This window comes from Aquila chrysaetos, chromosome 14 (genome assembly GCF_900496995.4).
Source record: "Aquila chrysaetos chrysaetos chromosome 14, bAquChr1.4, whole genome shotgun sequence".
Lineage (NCBI taxonomy): Eukaryota > Metazoa > Chordata > Aves > Accipitriformes > Accipitridae > Aquila > Aquila chrysaetos.
This window is the reverse complement of record NC_044017.1, coordinates 5,983,555-6,002,876: the sequence shown is the minus strand read 5'-3', so window position 1 is coordinate 6,002,876 and position 19,322 is coordinate 5,983,555. Positions and strand designations below refer to the sequence as shown.

Here is a 19,322-nt window from a genome sequence, read left to right as displayed (position 1 = left end):
GAAAACTTACCAGCAAACATATGGTAAGTATCATGATGAAAAACTTAAAAAGCTGTAAATGTAAAGAGAGAATGCTCTGCTTCACTTTACTGCTCCCTCCTTTTGCACATCTATATATTGCAGTCCTTAAGAACATGTTTCCAGTGAGACTCATTTTCCATTTAGTGTGCATGTTGGAAAGTGAATGAGCATGTGTACGGAGTCTAGCAGGTTCAGGGTCCAGACTGTGCTTGCTTATTTTTCCCTTTGTAATCCTTTGTTTTTTGATAAATGTAATTTCTCTCTGTTTTGTAGCAGCAATATAGGAAGGACAAGTATTTCTGAGTAGTGGAGACAAAATTGTTTGACAGGATCTTAGCTACTCTAGCATTTCCTTGCGGTAGGAAACACCATCTAGGAGGAAAATGCAATACTCCTTGCTGAAGGCAGGCACTGGCTGCTGAGCAGGGAATGTGCAGCGGAACTATGCCTCAATCAATGAGAATATCTGTTTTTCTAAGGACTTCACCTTACATTTTGTGGCCTTATATAAAAAAAAACCAACAACCTGTGTGTTTTGTAGCTGTGTTTGGTATTTGCTTAGGCAGTATCGTAAAGAGAAGTCATCAAAAGCATGTGCGTAAATACCTCCAGTGATGCAAGGGTTCTGTAGAATAGTATCTGTGGCCACATACTTAAATGTGTTCAAAGGGACACAGTCTGAACTTTGTCCTTTCTGCCTCGAAGGTCGTTTTAGTTGCAAATTTAACAAGGTCTCTAGGAGGCTGGGGAATTTGCTTGTTTTGGTTTTGTTTTGCTTGGATTTTTAAATTGTAATACAAAAACTGCAGTTGTGTTCTGTAGAAATTTGACCGCAAAGTAGACTATATGTAAACCAACAATATTTAGAACAAAATGGTGAACAGTTTATTTCCTTTTCATTGCATCTCTGCTACTTAAATACAATATAGTAGCCTAGCTAGTAAGTCTGTGAAGAATCTGATAATCAAGGGTCTTTTGGGCCTAGAAATCAAATCTCTTCAGCGATTAATTATCGAGATTGTATTTGTGTTTGAACTGTAGAGGATTTCACAACAGATGCATGGTTTACTAAACTGTTAAGCGTGTTTTATGGTTGGTCTACATGTTTTTCTCCCATTTTAGTCTTTGAAACTACTAAAAGGATGCTATAAAAAGGAAACACATACATTTTAAATAGATTTAAATGAATAATTATAATGTTCCTCTGTATAAAAATACACTTATAAGCTCTCAACATCATGGCCATAAAGATGACTACATCAACCTTCTTGTTAGCAGGAAGTAAGGAAACAAGAATCTATCTGTTGCTTCTTCCTAGTTTGGGGTTTTGCCTTCAAAGAAATCAGTACTAAACTTTTGAAAGACACTAGGATTTTTTAAAAATTAAAATATTTTTAAAACTTTCTCTCATCTTGTTTTGGTTGATCCTGGCCTTGCTTTTCATTGAAAGACCAGTAGATTGTGAGCAGGAGTACACAGCCTGCCAAGGCTTGCAGACATATATTTTGCCATACTGCAGATTTCTTTTTGATGCCTGTAATGCTATGGAACTTGAATTAATGCAGAACTTGACGGTTGTTATACTTTAAAGTAATTGGTATGAGTTTCTTTGCTGGTAAAACTGGGAGAAGAAATTAATGAGAGGTCTTTTTTCATTTGCTGCTTTAGTGCTAAACTATTCTGGACATTTTTTTTCTTCAGTTTCCTGAATTCTTCTTTATCCTGCCTCATAATGGGTTTTGAGTGCTAATTAGGAACTGCAAAAAGTAGCTCATACTTTTAGCAGAGATGAGGTTTCTTGTTCTGATAATATACGGTAGAGCAGCTTTATTTTGCATTGTGTCTGTTGTACAGTTTGTACCTCAAGAATTCAGTAATTAAGTAAGGGAGGAGACGGGGAGGAAATATCCTTGTAGGGAGAAGGTGCTATGAGGTTTCCTTATTTTATCAGTGAAGACATGGAAGACTGCAATTCTTTTTTCTTGTTTAATTTCAATCAGGGAACTTAATCATATTTCAATGTCAAATTAAATGATGGTGCATTTACAATTTGGTGCATTTAAAATTTGCTTCTATTGTAGCAGAAGTCATTTTGTTAGCATCCCTATCAATAGAGGAATCTACTTGTGCAGTTTAGAACGAAATGTTTTGGATTTTATATGTATTGTAAAAATAAGATACAAAAACTAACTCAGTGCTAACTCACACATGCAGGTCTGTGATTACAGCATCTAGTCACTTTAATTTCAACAGCTTTTCATAGCAGTGTTTAATTCTGTAGGATCACTCAGTTTGCTTGATGTTTCTGTCCTTGAAAGACAATGAGTCTGATTTCTGTTCTGATAAGAGGGTTCATGCAGAAGTCAGGCTTCTAACTTGCAAAGGCTCTGGAGTCCTAGTAGCACCTTCTTCATGTGAGATTTGATTAAACTTCTAGACTTAGAATTTGCAAAATATGTGCCCTTCACTTTCTTTTTAAATATAATGAAGAGTCTACTGAGTTAGGACTATGGAAGTGTAAGCTCTCGTGCATGTGTAGCTTGAGTAATCCTGGACAGAGCTTTGGAAGAAGAACAATAGGATGCTCCCGTTCAAAAAATTCTCCTTCTTTAAAACCATTTACAACACAATGCCAAAATAACAAATAAACAAGTGCTCTGGTGGGACCCAGTGGTTGTGTCCACACCACTCCTAACCACGATAGCAGAAGCACACCGAACACTTTGTTCAGCTGTCTCCTATCTATACCAAGTCCATGCAAGGATGCGTTTGAGTGTTCCCAGCGGGATATGAAGCTGCTCGAGCACATGTTAGTGACATACTAAGCTCCAGGGTACGCTTGGCCTCACGGGATCATGTGCATTTCCAATGATGCTTTTCAAAAGATAAGAGAATCCAAATTTAGAATTGTAGAACCATAGAATGGTTTGGGTTAGAAGGGACCTTAAAGATCATCTTGTTCCAACCCCCCTGCCACAGGCAGGGACACCTTCCACTAGACCAGGTTGCTCAAAGCCCCATCCAACCTGGCCTTGAACACTGCCAGGGATGGGGCAGCCACAGCCTCTCTGGGCAACCTGTTCCAGTGCCTCACCACCCTCACAGTGAAGAACTTCTTCCTTACATCTAATCTATGTCTACCTTCTTTCAGTTTAAAGCCATTACCCCTTGTTGTATCACTACATGCCCTTGTAAAGCATACCTCCCTGCTATAAGGTCTCCCTGGAGCCTTCTCTTCTCCAGGCTGAACAACCCCAACTCTCTCAGCTCCAGGCTGAACAACCCCAACTCTCAGCCTGTCTTCATAGGAGAGGCTCTCCAGCCCTCTGATCATCTTCGTGGCCCTCCCCTGGATCCACTCCAACAGGTCCATGTCCTTCTTATATTGGGGGCCCCAGAGCTGAACACAGTACTCGAGGTGGGGTCTCACCAGAGCGGAGTAGAGGGGGAGAATCACCTCCCTCGACCTGCTGGCCACGCTGCTTTTTCTGCAGCCCAGGATACGGTTGGCTTTCTGGGCTGCAATGTCCCTTTCTTTTCCTGCACTGTCAGGAGTGAGAATGTTTCTATAAATGATTAACCATCTCTATTTAGTGTGTACATCACTGGAGTTCAGTGATAGACTGAGGAAATGGTTTGGGATGTTTTAAATGTAATGGTCTAGCAGTTTCTTTGAAAAATACTTTATTCACTGATGTTTTCCAGTATGACAATGAAAAGTTAGTAAATGCAGTTTTAAAGACTCTCTAAATTTATTTACCTTCTGTTCTCATTGAAGAGATTCAAAGCCTGGCAGGTAACTGTCTTCAAAATCTGTAGTATAAATATCACAGGAGATTATATTTCCAACTAAACCAAAAGTCTGCAAAAATGACATGTTGGACAGAGAACAAAAAGAATAATGTCTGCTGTTTGTGGGGCAATTCAATTCAAAATAGAAAACTACACTTCCTTAATATTTTTCTTCTCTTTTCAGAAACTGTAGGCAATCAAGTGTTTATCCTAAACACAAACTCAAATAGCTGTCAGCACTTTTAGAGAAGTTAGTGGTACATAAGTGTTTCATCTTAAGATTTCTTTTTCCTCCCTCAAAGTTTGTGTCTGTTTGGGTGAGTTACCCAGATAAAATTTTGTCCAGAATAAATAAATATGGGTACAAGCATTCTAGTACCATTAGTTAAAAATAGTATTAAAAAATTCCAGTGCAAAGCAGAGTGATTATAGATACTAGTAATAGAGGCCAGGCAGTAAAGGGTGAGATTTTCTCATCTGACAGCCACAGCCATGTGTGGCGTAAAATTTTTCTGGCCAGTCTCTCCTCTGTCTGCAGAGTCTTCTCCCTTGCAGTAATGCCTCTGAAAACTGGTTATAGCCCAAATACTGACTATTTCTAGTTTTTCTTACTTTCTTTGGTTCCAGCAGAACAAATCTCCCATCCTCCTTTGCAGAAGAAACAGGCTTCTCTGTGAGTCTTGATTATGGTAGGCATTTTCATGGTGCAGAAAAGATAAGAGAATCTAACTTTGCTAATGCCTTTTTCTTTTCCTGTACTGTCAGAAACGAGGATGTTTCCATAAATGATTAATCATTTCCATTTAATAAGGCTATGTCATCATTTCCTGTAAAAACAGATGAGAAGAGATGTCTGCCTCTATTCTGCATTATTAGGTCTACGGAAACTTAGGAGGGCTAAAGCAGATTTTGGAAATGAATTAATTTGTCCAGTTTGTCATAAAGCAACTTCCAGTGTAGAATTTCTTCCCCAGGGCTAGCACTTATAACTCCAGAGGCCTCTCTGATACCCATTCTTCTGGAGGATGCTTGATCCAAACCAGAAAGGATTCCACAGAGCTTGCTAGGCAAAATGATACTTAACAGTATTCATGGTCCTCAATGAAGCAGGGCTCTGCAGGGTTTCGTAGTGTCTATTTTACATGACACAGATTGTTCCCATGGTGTTGCTGGGACTTAAAAGATCATGGGATTGGCTTTTGTTCTACATCGCTTTTTTGAAGGCAAACAGTTCTCTCCACCGTATAGAGAAGGTTGAAGTGGTACAGTTCTACGATTGTTAGACGTAGGAGATGACAAAGGTTGGATTGCTGTGTCTTTGTCCACTGTGTCTTCCGTTTATTTGTATGGTAGCTTTGTGCTGGGCATCAAGTGGCTTGTTGGCAATCTCTGACAGACTTTGCAGTAGTTCAAGTGTAGTCTTTGCAAACAAATTCCATTAGAGACCATCTGTTTCTTGTAATTCACTCCTTTTTGCACTCTTTGCGGTCCTTATTTTATCAGTATTAGTAGTTGTAGACTGGGTAGTGTGTTGTGTAGTATGGACCCTGACAGTAAATGGCTGACTCGCTGCATGCTAAAGGTCAGAGGTGTAGGTATAGTACATAAATGCGTCCAGAATATGTACAATAGGGATATCGTCTTTAAGCGTTCATGCATTCCGTTTGCCATTTAATATGGTATTTTCCATTTCTGTATCCACTGCCCTGAAGTGCTAGTTTGCAAAGTTGAAGAGTGCCCATGAACAGGGAACAGTGCTTGTATTTCTTGTACATTCATAGCGTTTCATGGCTTGGAGTTATAGTCTAATGTCAGAGAAGTGCACTGGCAGAACAGTTCTTAAAATACAGTGACAAACTCAAAAATCACCAAGCATTCACTCCCTTTCCAGTCTGTGTTAGGGGTGCTTGTGTTATGGAAGCAGTTAGATAATCACAAGTGATGTGAGCACGGTATGCCATACAAAACACCCCTCTGGCTCTTTCCTCAAGGCCTCTGGCATGATGAAAAGCTAATCTGCAAGAAAAATTGTGAGTATTAAAAACAAATGAGTAGTTGCTGTGCTCCCTCTCTTTCTCACTTATGACCCTTGTCCAGCCTCCTAAACAAAAGAATGTAGCAATCTGTCACACAAACTATTCTTGACATCCCCAAAATGAGCTTCTCCCCCCCCCTCCTTTTTTTTCTTACTTAGATTTTAGTTGTTGCATAATTAAAATCTCTTTGACATCCTGCTTACAGTCATACCCTGTCGCAGGATTGGTATCCATCTGGCTCACAGCTGATGGAACTTTATACTAACCTACTCTCCTCATGTCGGACACCCCTGGGAAACTCATGACCTTAAATGTCACCACAGCTATACTTTTTCAGCCCCCACCAAGTGCAATGATCAGTAGGCTGCACAGGTTTTTTGGGTTGTTTTTTTTTTTTTCCTCTTGAAAGGCATTTAATTTAAAACAACTTGCTCTTGTCCTCTTGTTTTGTAGGTAGAAATGTATTGATTTTTTGCATATATTGTATACATTATATAAATGCACTAACAAATGAGCAGAGATCCAGTGATTATTTCAAGGCTGTTTCTGGGCATGATGCCTTTAGCTGTTTTAGCTGTTACACATCCTCACTAGCCAAGAAATGCAAGCTCGACCTATTTAGAAAGGATACTCGCTTTCCAGTGGTGCAGCTAGAGCCCATGCAGAGCTGCATCTGCCCATTGAGGATGTACTGGAGTAGGTACACAGGCAGAGGTCCACTGCGCAGCACGCATGCAGTGAGTGCAGTGAAGCTGCCGTGCGTTGTGCATATACACTATACATACAGTGAGGCTGACACAGCTGGGAACTGCCGTGCTCGTGCGTATCAACGTAGTGTTTATTCAGGGGCTCCCATTCATGCAGACCAGCTTGTGCATGTACTGTACGTCTGAAATGTCCCAGATATTTTAGAAATCCAGACGCAATTTTTGTTTTTCCGCTCAGGCGCAAATCTCCAGGAGGAAGAATAGGACAGATCTGGGGGAAGAGCACCCTGGTTTTGTAATATATCAGTAGTATTCTTGTCACCAGGCTAATACGTTGAAAGCAGTTCTGCTGAAAAGCTATTGAAATGCAGTGAGCAGCTGAGCAATGGTGTAATTTAAAGGTGGGCTGAACTTCATGGCAAACAGCAAAAGGTAAATTTCTCAGCGAGGCACTCCACTGTGTAAGATTGGATGTTTTCAGAAGTTTGTCTCGGGTTGGGGTATACTTTTTTTAGCTGTTGTGAATTTATAAAGATCTATTTATGGAAATCTAAGAGTTTCATGAATAAATGAGATGGCATATTCCTTTCTTCATTTCATGAAGTACAGTATCAACATTTTAGAGCCTGTTCATGAATTAATAATTACTTTAATCAATAAAAATAATTACAGTGCTAAGAACATTTTAACAATGAATGCTTTCATGCCGTTTCCACTCCTTTTTAATTAAAGCATGACAACTCATATTTACCATTTTCATCATGATAGCTCTAAATGGTGAAATTTGTCATCTTTGACTTGGGCTCTAATTATAATTCTTTTAGATGGTTCAAATTTCTTCTCATTATTCAATTATGCTTGCTCCAATTTTAAACCGACAAATTTTTCCTCTCAAAATCTCTTTCATGCTGTAAGAATATCTTTGACTTTGTAATACCCATTTTTAGTATTCTATGCTATCCAGAATAAGTGCAAATTAAATATATGAAATAGAAAAACAAATATAAACTCCTGAATATAAATAAATACAGCAGAAGATGAATTATTTCCAGTTTAAATGCACCTATCTTATTTCAGTATAGCATGAAATATTAATATAAATTTGTTGCAAATATAGAAATTGCTAAAAGACCATAATAAGCTTGCAAAACCAGCAAACTTAATTTTTATGCCTGTGACATAGTCTTCAATTAAATGATCTCTTATTTTTTCATACAGAATCTCTTCCTTGCTCTTTCAGTAGATTGCATAGTGTTCCCTTAAATATAATAACTTGCTATAATATTATTGTTCAGCCTATTCTCCATATCTTACTTTACTAATATTTTTTAAGCTTGGCTATGTGAGAATAAATTTCTTTTCCTCATCACAGTAAGATCTATTTGCCTCACAAATGCGTGCTTTTTGTCGTTGCCTCGGAGAACGGTGTTTTGCCTGGTATATAGCTAAGGTAGTGAGCCGCTGAGGAGCTATGGGGAAAATTATTATGCTTGAGTTGACCATATTCAGGTATGTAGAACCTAGGTTTTTTAAAGTCCTTGCTTTGTAAAATACCATGTACACTGTACGTAGCACTCTAAGACAGAGCTTTTACTTATTTCAAACACAACTGAGAGAGAGTACTTCCAGGAATCAATCTAGACTGAGGGCTTCCCGACGTGGGTTCACGCCATCTGAATTTAGACATATAATTGTGATAGGTATGTCAGGAGTATAATATCTCTTTGTACTCCCAGAAACCACAATGGTTCCTTTTCACTCCTTACTATTATTATTTGTGTCATTATATGCCTTCATTACAAAGCTTCTGTAACATCTTTCTTTCCTGTGCATCAGATTCGCTTGTAGACTGCTCTGCGTAGTGAATAAGAAGAGGTGTATTTGGGCAAGTATCAGCATGGTCCAGTTGCTGTGTCTGTCAGATGGTTTTACCTATCCTAAGGATGCTTTCAGTTGAGCTTTGTGGTTTTCAGCCACTGCATAGTGTCTGTCTGAAAAGCCAAATACCTCCTCCTGTGCCTGTCTCAAGCCGTCACTTACAGCCAGACTGCTGCTTCAGGATTTTGTTGGGCATCAGTCTGCAAATAGATCCCACCATTTGAATCCAACCTCCATGAACTACTGTGATCAGACAATTAAAGACTGAACTATAGTGTGTGTGCATGGGGGGGAGTAAGTTAAATTTGCAGATGGAAACCAATTTCTGCCATTACATCTCTGGAGTGCTTGACTTAAAATCATCATAAGGTTGTTAAAACAAAATTTTGTGCGTGCAGTTTCCAGTAGTTTTAGAAGATCCATTGGGAAGAAAGCAGCAAATAAGCCAGTACCTGCACAGGTAGATCATCATAAGGACTGAAAAATTTGAGATCCACTGTGCAGAGGTTTGCTATTAAACGTAGTTCAGCAGTCAGCAGCCGCATCCTCTGAATGGCTTGCCCTTTTCCAGTAGCTTCATACAAACTGGCTCCCCGTGGTGGAAATCTCGGGGTTCATTCCAGCTCTGGAAAAAAGCATGCTTCTGGGTGAGCACATCCCTGCCTTCTTTTACCAAAGCACTTCTGACCTGTACTGCTCTGTCTTTTCTTTCTGCCCGGTTACTTTTTCAGACCCTTTCCTTGCCCCTTCCATCCTCTTCTCCATGGAGGTTCTTTGGGCTCTGTCTAGGCACTCCTGTCCTCTCCTGGGTGCTGTCCTGGTTGCACAGTGGATCACACTGTGGTAGATTACCAAAGTAGTAATAAAAAAAGGAGCAAAAGTATAAAACTTGATGATGGTTACACTCTGTTTTTTACCTAGTGGGCAATGCCCCATTGTGAAATATGTATACAAGCGCCACTTTATCTCTCAGTATAATTGAGATTAGTTGGTGTGTAAGACTCATATTGGCTTTTTGTACACAACAGATTTAATTTGTGTATATTAATTGCATTTGGTGTGTTAATGTCTTGGTGCATCTTAATGACAAAAATTATTTTTAGAAATTGTTGACTTTATGTGGGTCTCAGAATAGAGGAAGTTTATTTTCTTAAGCTATTTTCATAGTCAACTTTTTGCAAGGAATATGGACAAGCTTTGGACTTGGTTGTCATGTATACAGACAAATAAGAGACAATCACTGATTTTTATATTCACTTTTTTTAGTGACAGAGAATAAGTTTTTATGAAGTGCAAAGTATCAGTCACCTATGCTCAGTTGCTATTTCAGTAGGAATTGTATTCCCTTTAATGAAGCAGCCATTTCCAGTTTATCACACCGAGGGAGGAGCTCGCATACCTATTTTCCTGGCACGTGTATTTGACAAAATACTAAATACTTGAATTATTACACCCAAATCCCATGTCAGACTGCTTTTCCTGTATTATTTCTTGAACACCCAAAATTAAGATGCATCCAAAAAAGTATCTTGAGCAAATATTTGCATTTGGTAGATTTATCATTTGCTGTTGGCAGCTACTTCAAATTATTTCAAGATATCTGAGTTCTGGGAATAATTTGCCATGAAACGATACAGCTTTTCCTTTAAAAAAAGGCATAAAAAATAATTGGTCTATAAGATGTAATGTTTATGAGGTCATATGAATGGTTGCATAATGTGCACATGGTGAGAACTGTGCATTTCATGTTAAATACGAGAATGGCTGTGCACTGGGAAGGAATATTTAAGAAATCAAGAGAACTATAAACAGCCATCTGCTTCATTCTCCATTTTTATTTGCTGGATTAACCCACTGCAATATTTTAATGGATAATGGATTGCTGTTCCATCTACTCGTTAAATTTTTCATACCATGAAACTACTTTATTGTGAAAAAGGGTTCTTTTCTGTGCAGGGAGGGAACAGTTGTTGGGGAAGAGGAAAAACAAAATATAATATGGGAAATGGCGTGAACTATACCTTTCCCATTAACCTTTGCTGTGATTCCAGTTTTTCCTGTACTTGCTCCTGTCTTCAACACAACGGTCCTTATGTTGCTGTGGGGTTACAAAGGAGAAATAAATAGTGGGGTCCTATCGCCGTCCTTCCCCCCGTTCTTCTGGGTGATCCTCTGCGCTGCGAGTAGGAGAGCAAGTGGTGAAGACGTGCTGTGTTCTGGTTACTCTTGGCTGCTTACGTGGACCTCCTGTGTTGTTGGTGCCAAAGTCTTAATTTGAACAGAATCATGGAGTTGTGGAATGGTTTGGGTTGGACCTTCCAACATCATCTAGTCCAACCCCCCCCCCACCGTGGTCAAGGACATCTTCCAGCAGATGAGGTTGCTCAAGGCGCCATCCAGCGTGACTTTGAACACTTTGAATAGCTCCTAGGCTGCTCTGCCGCTTCTCTTTGCTGAGATTAACAGAGTTGACAGGCCAAGTAGCATGACGCTCGTGCAAAACATTTTTCATTTCTTTCTATTTCTCCTCTTTTGTACCAGGGGCAATGGAGAAGGAGCTAGTGTGTGGTTGCCGGTGTGCTCTGAGACTGGACCTCAATTTTGTGCTTTGCTGCAACAGCAGAAAATATTCGAGTCTCTTGGTTCTGTAAATATGCATTAGTGCTCTGTCTATTCGAATAAGTAGTGTAACTTTGTTTTGTGAGGTGTTTCCAGGAAGCGTTGTTTTAAGGAATAAGCATTTCTAGGTACTGGGGAAAGCCCTTTCCATGAAGTCCTGGGGTGCAGGGTGCAGGTTTTTTTTAAAAAAGGGGAAGTGATGTTGAGTGTCATGGTACTGTTTTTAAGATTGGAAGATGGCTGAAGAACAATTTACCATAATATTATTCTAAGATAATAAACTGCGTAGTAGGATTTACCTAAATAGGCCTAATAGAACATTCTAACCGTTGCAGTGTGATTATGGTAACAGTGCAGAAGCACAAGCAAATTACAGCCCAAGCCTCAGAATCTGATGTTTGCAACAGAAATGTGTTGCAGAAAGACATTTGAATACGTTGTTTAAAAGAGAAAGACATCTGGTTTGGATGACCCACCAACCCTGGAGTATACACAGATGATCAGCCCAGAGCTTATGTTTTCATAAAAAATTCCTGTTATCTCACAGTCTCATTCCTGAGTGGAAACAGCCCATTAAGATCTCATTGCTAGGCTGAATGCATGGTTCAGATTACTGTTTTCCCCATGTGCACAACATTTGTTTACACTGAATTTCACTTGCCATTTTATTGACTAATCACTCGGTTTCATGAGGGTTTTCTGCAGTTCTCTTCCCTCACAGCATAAATTGCAGGCTCCACAGTGCTTCTGCCTAGAGCCAGGCTGTTTGGTATATGTGCTCTGTTTGAGCTATCCTACCATCTGACTTTCGCAAATATTTCTGAAATAGGACCTTATCCTTTGGTACCTCCTTCTGAGTTTAGTTAGTTTTGCAGGTACTCGAGCTCTTCCCTTTCCCCTCTCCTTGTTTTGGAGAAAAGGATATTTAAAAATTCAGGGGCTGAAATGCTTCTTCCCAAATTCCCTGCCCTGTGTGAGAGCATTTGCCTTTCATAATGGGCAGGTTTAGTGTTCATTTTGTTCAGAAAAATGACTTAGCTGAAAATGTATTTTGTCCAATTTAAGCAAGCGAGGCTTGGCATGCTTGTGCCTTGCTATTCACCTTGTCAGCCTTTTATCATCTCCGCCCAGGTTATTCTGCTGGGCCTCTGTTAGGAAGAGCAAAAAGCTGAAGATGAGTCCTTCCTTGACTCTGAGGACTTCAGTAGGAAGTCCTACTTTTTTTTTTTTTAAAAAAGTCCTACTCAGTCCTACTGAGGAACGTTTTCTAGCCCATGGCCATGGGGAAACCACCCACCACCTTGCACAAATCAAAGAAGGTAGGTCTCCCGGTTGCATCTTCAGTTCTGCAGTCAAGAAACTGCAGAGCTTAGAGTAGCAACCCATGAAGCTTCTTAGCAGTACATCATCAATATCCAAAGGGGTTGTATGCGTGATAAGATTTTTCAGCGCAAGCATCCTTGAAAATCGCAGAAGCTGCTGTACACCCCGTTATGTCAGAAGGGCATAGTCAAAGTGAGCTTATACCTGACCACTTGTACCCTGCTGCTCCTACAGTCAAAGTTAAAAGCAGTAGCACTCCAATAAAGTGTACTGAGTAGTGTGGAGGTAATGGGAACGTGATCTCGCTTTCCTGACTGCAAGACAGCGTCATTGAGCTGCGTTGTTCAGTAGAAGGCTTCGGCAGATTACTACAATTTGTTTCTCAGGTACTGGCTTCAGTTGCAAGGATTACATCGCTCTGAGCTATTTTTGTAGGTCACCACTTGGAAGTCAAGTACTATGTGATCCAGTTTAAATGGTCATAACAATGGTCATAAGAACATTAGAAGCACTTTGGTTATTAATAAGGGAAAAGTCAGTTAAAAGCGAGAATTTCTAATTTTCATGATATGACACATGCTTTCTGAAAGATTTAGAGCTAACACAGCACGTATATTTTGTTTACCTGTCACAGATACTGAGAAAAAAACAGTCTCCAGTAGAGATTTTTTCATTTAAAGTTTTTAACATTTTACAGAAAGAGTGGGTGAAGCCCTCCAAATATGCGAGATTTCTGATGATAGTATGTCCTTTGTGGTTACCTGTACTCCAGAAACGAAAGGAAATACGCTGTATCCGATCCTCAGGGCGCAGGGGATGGCTCCCCCTGCCAGTTATTGAGATTTGTAACATCAGACTGTAAAATCAAGGTTAAACTTCCACAGGTCTCATATGCTGCGTAGTGGTGGCTGGTTTGGGGAGTCTCTCTTCTTTGCTCTGTATGTGCGCAGCTGGACAGGAGTTGCATGAACAAATTAAGAGCCTCTAGGCTTTAGATTATGAGGCCAGGAATATGTTGAGCACGTTTGAAAGCTTAAGTCATATCAATAATTGAAAGCGCTCTACAAATTTTTAAATCTTATGAATTAGTAAATAAAACATAATAAAGTCTTTAGATGTGAAATAAATGAAAATGAAATACAAAGTCTAGTTTGCTTTAATAATTATAATTCTTCATCGTGTGCTTCAACATTATCCTATTAAATCTTAGCTCTGAATTGCTGAGAATGACATTTTTTTTGGTGCCTGAATTATGGTAAATTGTACAGTAATGAAATGCCTGTATCTGAGATTCTAATGAAAAGGAAAAATTAGGAAAATGCATAATATGCATCATAAAATGTTTGCTCTGCAGCATTTGGGATACCATTTAAAATTTGCACCATTTAAAATGAGCACTACCTCAATCTTTCCTTATACTTTTATTTTAATGCAAGAAAGGTCTTTTTATGGTAGGTGGAAGTACTGCAAATTCAGACTTTTGAGTGCTGTGTACTTTTAGTACTGTGATTTTCAGACTTTTCTTTGTGTACCAATGGGAAAACATTGGCAAAGGTCTTTTGGTTGTCTTTTAGAACTTGGGGAAAACAGTATGTTTTAAATTGCCCTGAAAGTCAGAACCAAGTAACAAAGAAGATTTTTTTTTTTTTTTTTTTTTTTCTTGTGCTAGCTAATGGCTTATTAGACTCCAGCCATTTCAGAGCGGGAAGCAGGAGAGCACTGCGAGGCCATTTCACAGTCTGTCTGCCTTTCCTCCTTGTGGCCCCAGAGGGTCTTCAGAGTGTGCAGCTCAGGGCTGATACATGTGATAAAAAGCGTTCCTCCGAATGGTTTTGATGCCCTTCTCATGCTGGCCCTGGACCATCTCTCCACCTTTTGTCCCATTTCTAAGGCATCTAGTTTTGATGATAAGGTCATCTTAGCAATCACCTGTTATCTTTTCAGGAGGGAGGCATTCCTGGGGTGTGCATTACATTCCTAAAGGCAGATGGTTTTACCAGGTATGGGTTCACCCTGCCTGCGGCAAGTTCACTGTGGGGACTCTTCTCAGACAATGTTGTGGAGAAAAAGGCAGGAGGTTCATCTTCCTCTCTTCCATGCAGTTCTCTGACACTATCTGAGCAGACTCGGCGCTCTCAAGCATGGCCACATGCCATGGCATGCAAGTGCCTACTCAGTTTCTTGCTATAAAGCCCTGTTCTTGTTTCTTGCAACACGGCTATTTCAAGTGCTTTGAAAACACCCCAAAATAATGTTGCTCAGTCCAGTCTGGGCTAGATGGGACTAGCCCAAAAGAAAATGGAGCTTCTAGCGGGGCAGAGAATCAGACCCTGGCCCTCCTTTTGCAGTGTAGACGAGACTTCAAACATCTACGAGGTTAGGTGGGATTCTAGGTAATGTACGCTGAGATTTATGTGCCATCCTTCAGTGTAAATTGTACGACATGCCTCCTTCCTTTGTCCTAGAACCTAACTTCTCTTGTGAGAGATACAGGCTTCGCATATGGCATATCGTTAACGCCTATCCTAGGTTAGGACCCAAGAGGTCCTATCCAGACATGGGTTTCCATTTCTGTTGTTTTTCTGCCTTTTTTTAGTAAGTTTTCTGAAACAAGGTGACAGCGAACACAATGCATAAACAGGGAGAACACTGGTATTTTTTAATTACCCTGATGGTGGAGGGTAAGGATTTGCTGAAGAGGTTTAGTGTGTCCTGTTGTCCACCCATCAGTCTGTCCCGTAGGCGGCAGAGTGAAGTCTGAATTCCTGCTGCAGCTGAATCCGTTTCGTGAGTCTCTGTTGCTTTTCTTTGGTTAGCCAGATTGATCTAGATTTCACGAGGTGTTTACTTTGGTGTCTGTTATGCTATTAATTTCCTACTCAGGTATTCAGAGAAAAGCTATGTGTCAATGTGAAGCATTACACCTGCATCAGCATTATATTTGTCACTTTCTGCAGGTCTAAGAAGTTACGTATTTCATATAAAAGAAAAAACCAAAAAGACATTAGGGTAATTTTGGGGTGTTGTCATAGTCCGTAACATCATTGGATTGTATTTTTGTGTTTTTAGCAGCTTAGCTTGCAGTTTATGTTGTGGGCATGTATTATACATAATTTTAAAAAAGGTTCCTTTAATTAGACTTGAATGTATTACCTTTGAATTTGATCTTGTCTTATAGCAAGAAAATGCAAATACAAGCATAATTTATCATTTCAGTAATTTATCTGCTTAAAGAGGTGTTCTCATGTCTTTTACCATTCTCACTGTATTTTTTAATCCCTCTGACACTTGTATAGTCTTTTTCAAAAAGTATACTTTACTGGAACTGAGCAAAGTGATTCAATGCATGTTTGCAACCTATAACATAAAATACAGATTTAATATTTTAATTAATTTTCAAATTCATTCCAGCTTCTTAGCCGAACCTCTACATGAAACAGAGATCGTCAGTGAACTATCCACTATAAATTTCACTCTTTTCACATTGGAGTGGTTTTATGAAGAATTCAGAAGTATGAATGATTCAATTCATTTTATAAGGGTTATATATTGTATACAATAATATGTTTAATATTGTACATTGATCTGAGTGAAGTATTTCTAATGACCTCAGGCCTTTTAAATCTTCATTGACTGACTGAAATTTTATCTCTAATTTGCAAATTTTGCTGCCCCTATTAATCTCTTCTTGAGAGAGATTACAGAATTTCTTGGTTTTCGCATGGGTTGTTTCGTGGATTGGTTGGGGACATTTTTCCATGGGAAAGGTCATCGAAGTGCTAGCATGTTGCATTTAGTATTCTGAGCAGACTCTTCACAAATTCTTGTACAAATTCAACTGCAGTGTAAGCAAAATACCGGATTGCTGAAAAATGGAAAAAATGTTTCTCTAGCTGTACTACTCGTTTTATGTGAGAAGACTGTGGAAGGGGCTTTAGTCTGAAAATGTCATTAAAATCTCTTTCGGAAATACTGTATGCTTATGTACTTAGATATGCCTTGTCTTGAAGTGAAATCTGCTGTGGATGTGGACAGTTTATGATCAAGCCTAGTGAACTTTATTTCATTAAAACTCAGAATAGGTGCTATGGTATCTTTTCCTTTCAGTGAAATGTATATAAGTGTTTTTTCCATGAGGCTTATGAGTTGTGTTTAATGTCCAGCAGACTTCTAAGATGGTACACAGTTATGTATTTTCTCAAGTGCGAGTCATTTTAAATGATGTCAAGGAAAATGGAAAAGTGTTTCTTTCTCTGTGACCAGGACCTGGGTATCAGGATCTGCAGTTCTTTTCCATTCTGCCTCTTTTCATCCTTGGATTCACTATGCTACAGCTGTAGGATCTGGGTTGTAATTCAGAGGAATACAAGCTGTCAAATGGTTGCTCATGTCCATGCCAGCCAGCTGTGTGGTCTTGCTCAATACTTGCTTTTAGTGGCCAAACCTTCCTTTCAGTGGCAAAAAATTAATGAAATAAATATCCATGTTCTACAGTAATTACTCCTTGGAAAAACACATGCCACAAGCTAACAAATTCTCATATTTTTTATATTGCTTTAACGTTAGGTAGGTTCCTTTTGTTTACAGTACGAGGCAGTATTTCTTCTGGGAACTGGCCCAACTTGCAGTGGAGGGGGGAGTCTATTCTGGGGGAGTGTTTCTCATCTATTACCTTCAACATGTTGTATAGTTTGCTATGAATGTCAAAGGTAGTGGCCAGCTTTGTCTCATGTACACTAGAAACCAATTAAGTTTATCATACCATTTCAACATGCAGGCCAGTTAATAAGTTTGGGTCACTGCTGACGTGAATTGGATTTGAATTGGTGTTCCGGAGGTGAAAGACTGGATATTAAATTATTAATGCTTTGCAGTCTCAAGTTTCCTCACTGAAAGCGTCCTTCCCTCACTTCTGCTTCCTGCAGAGGTTTGAAAAAAATACACGTGTCAGGTCAGGTCTGTTCTCAACTGGCAACCTGGGATTTAGGTTCCCCTTTCCTGTTCCCCCCTCCCTATCCCCAAATGTGTACCAGGTCGGCATATTTGTTGTTATTCTCACTAGGCCTCCAGCCACTGTCTGCTTTTACAATATTGATATCTTTTCTATTCCCCACAGGAGTCTGTGGCTTTGTAGCTGAGGAACCAAAGACCAAGAGTATTCCTGTATGTTTGGAGATTTAATTTTGTCTCGCTCTATTTCGCTGTGGAGTAGTATCTCTAGAGGAGCAAAACATGGTATGCCACAATAGGAATTTTTTTCATTAGTCCTTTAAGTAGTAACACTACAGGTACTCTGTTTTGTAACACGTCAATGTAGTTACATCTTATAAAAATAATCTCTTATAACCGAGAAGGAAAACATCACACAAAGACAAAGTCTGCCTTCATATCAGAGACAGGGAGAAAACATCTTTCAACTTAAATTTGTATAAAGCCTGACAAACATAGTTTGCAGTGATTTTACTTTCAGGGAAAAGTCTTTTCAGATAAATAAGAACTTGCTCCAGATTCAGATGACAGTGCCTCTGTAAAAGTCAGATCTGATTTTTTGTCCTTTTCTTGACAATGATTATAGTAAGTGACCTGAATGTGGTCTGTTCCTTTGAAGTGAGCAGCTTTGAGACGCATTGAGGAGGCTCCTTCTTTTCACCCTTCAAAAATTAAACTAGCAGGATTGTAATGTTCCCATCCTCATAAATGGGAGTGGTACACGTGCCTGCTTGTGTGTGCTTTCAAACAGTACCCCTGCTAGCATGCTTAAATTTACTTAGTAGTTTATCATGAAACATATGCCAAGTTTGTTTTCTGTGATTTCTGTTAATGCCTTTTCAATAACTGAAGTATATGAATAAATAGATGTTTATTATGATTAAAGGAGTAACCGTATATTCTAAATTTATTGAGTGCTGACTGGAACTTTTTGGTTGGAAGTTGGTTGGGAAAAATTACTGTCAAACTCATTTACCACAATTGCAGTAGAAGTGCAGTTCCTTCTGGGAACATAGGCATTTGTATAATCTGACTCTGTGGCACTGAGCTATGCTATATGTAGTGTATTTATGATTGAACAGAAAGTTTCAAACAGCAGCCTGTGAAATTGGATTTCAGATGTAATGTACCATAAATAAGTGCTATAAAGAATGCCTTTAATGCTATAAATCAGGTTTTATTGGTTTCAGCTATCTCATTCTGGTTATTGTATTACCCACAAAATCAATGGGAATCAAAGAGCTGGAATATATTTTATTTTAATGTCCCATCTCCCATGGAAATGGCATATGAGCCCTTAGATCACCTTTTGGGTAGGTTGGGCAAGGCTGATAAATTACAGGCGATGAGAGCGTATTCACAAAAAGGTCTGTGTAAATAGTATCAGTGTAAGACTTGAAATGCTTTGGTACAGCACTTCCTCCCTGTAAAGGGATACTTGCCTATCTTTCTGAACGTCCTTTGCTTTTGTTGTTTCAGTAAACTTACCATTGTGATTTGATTCCTGTACCTCTGTTTTAAAAAAAGGGCATCGCAAAGTTACATGAGCCAGACATCACTACCATTGCATCCAGAATCAGGGACACTTTGAGGGTAGGAGATCTGGTTTCTTTGCAGCTTTAAACATTCCCTGTAGCGGAGGCTTGCTTGATCCTGGGAAAAGAGCAAGAACACTTTTAGCAGCAGTTGTGAAGAGTAAAATACGGTGTGGGCTCTGTTTAAGAACATATTATTCTAGTGGAAGGAAGGAAGGTCACGCATCATGATTCTATGAATAGACTTTTAATACCAGAAACAAATCATACTATCCTGGGAGAGTGAAGAAATAGGAAGAAAAACTGTTTTCTAACTGAATAATACCGGATCAATTTAAAATGTTAGCTATGCTTCCTCTGTGTTTCTCCTTTGCTCATATTAGTATCTCACGGTAGGATGCAGTCAGGAGAAACATGCGCCA

At 39.2% G+C, this 19,322-nt stretch overlaps 1 protein-coding gene across 1 annotated transcript in view; it reads left to right on the top strand.

Annotated features, from left to right (window-relative positions):
• The window catches only part of HS6ST3 (heparan sulfate 6-O-sulfotransferase 3), a 312,981-nt gene that overhangs the window by 174,262 nt on the left and 119,397 nt on the right, over positions 1 to 19,322 (top strand). The gene's annotated exons all lie outside the window — the stretch shown is intronic.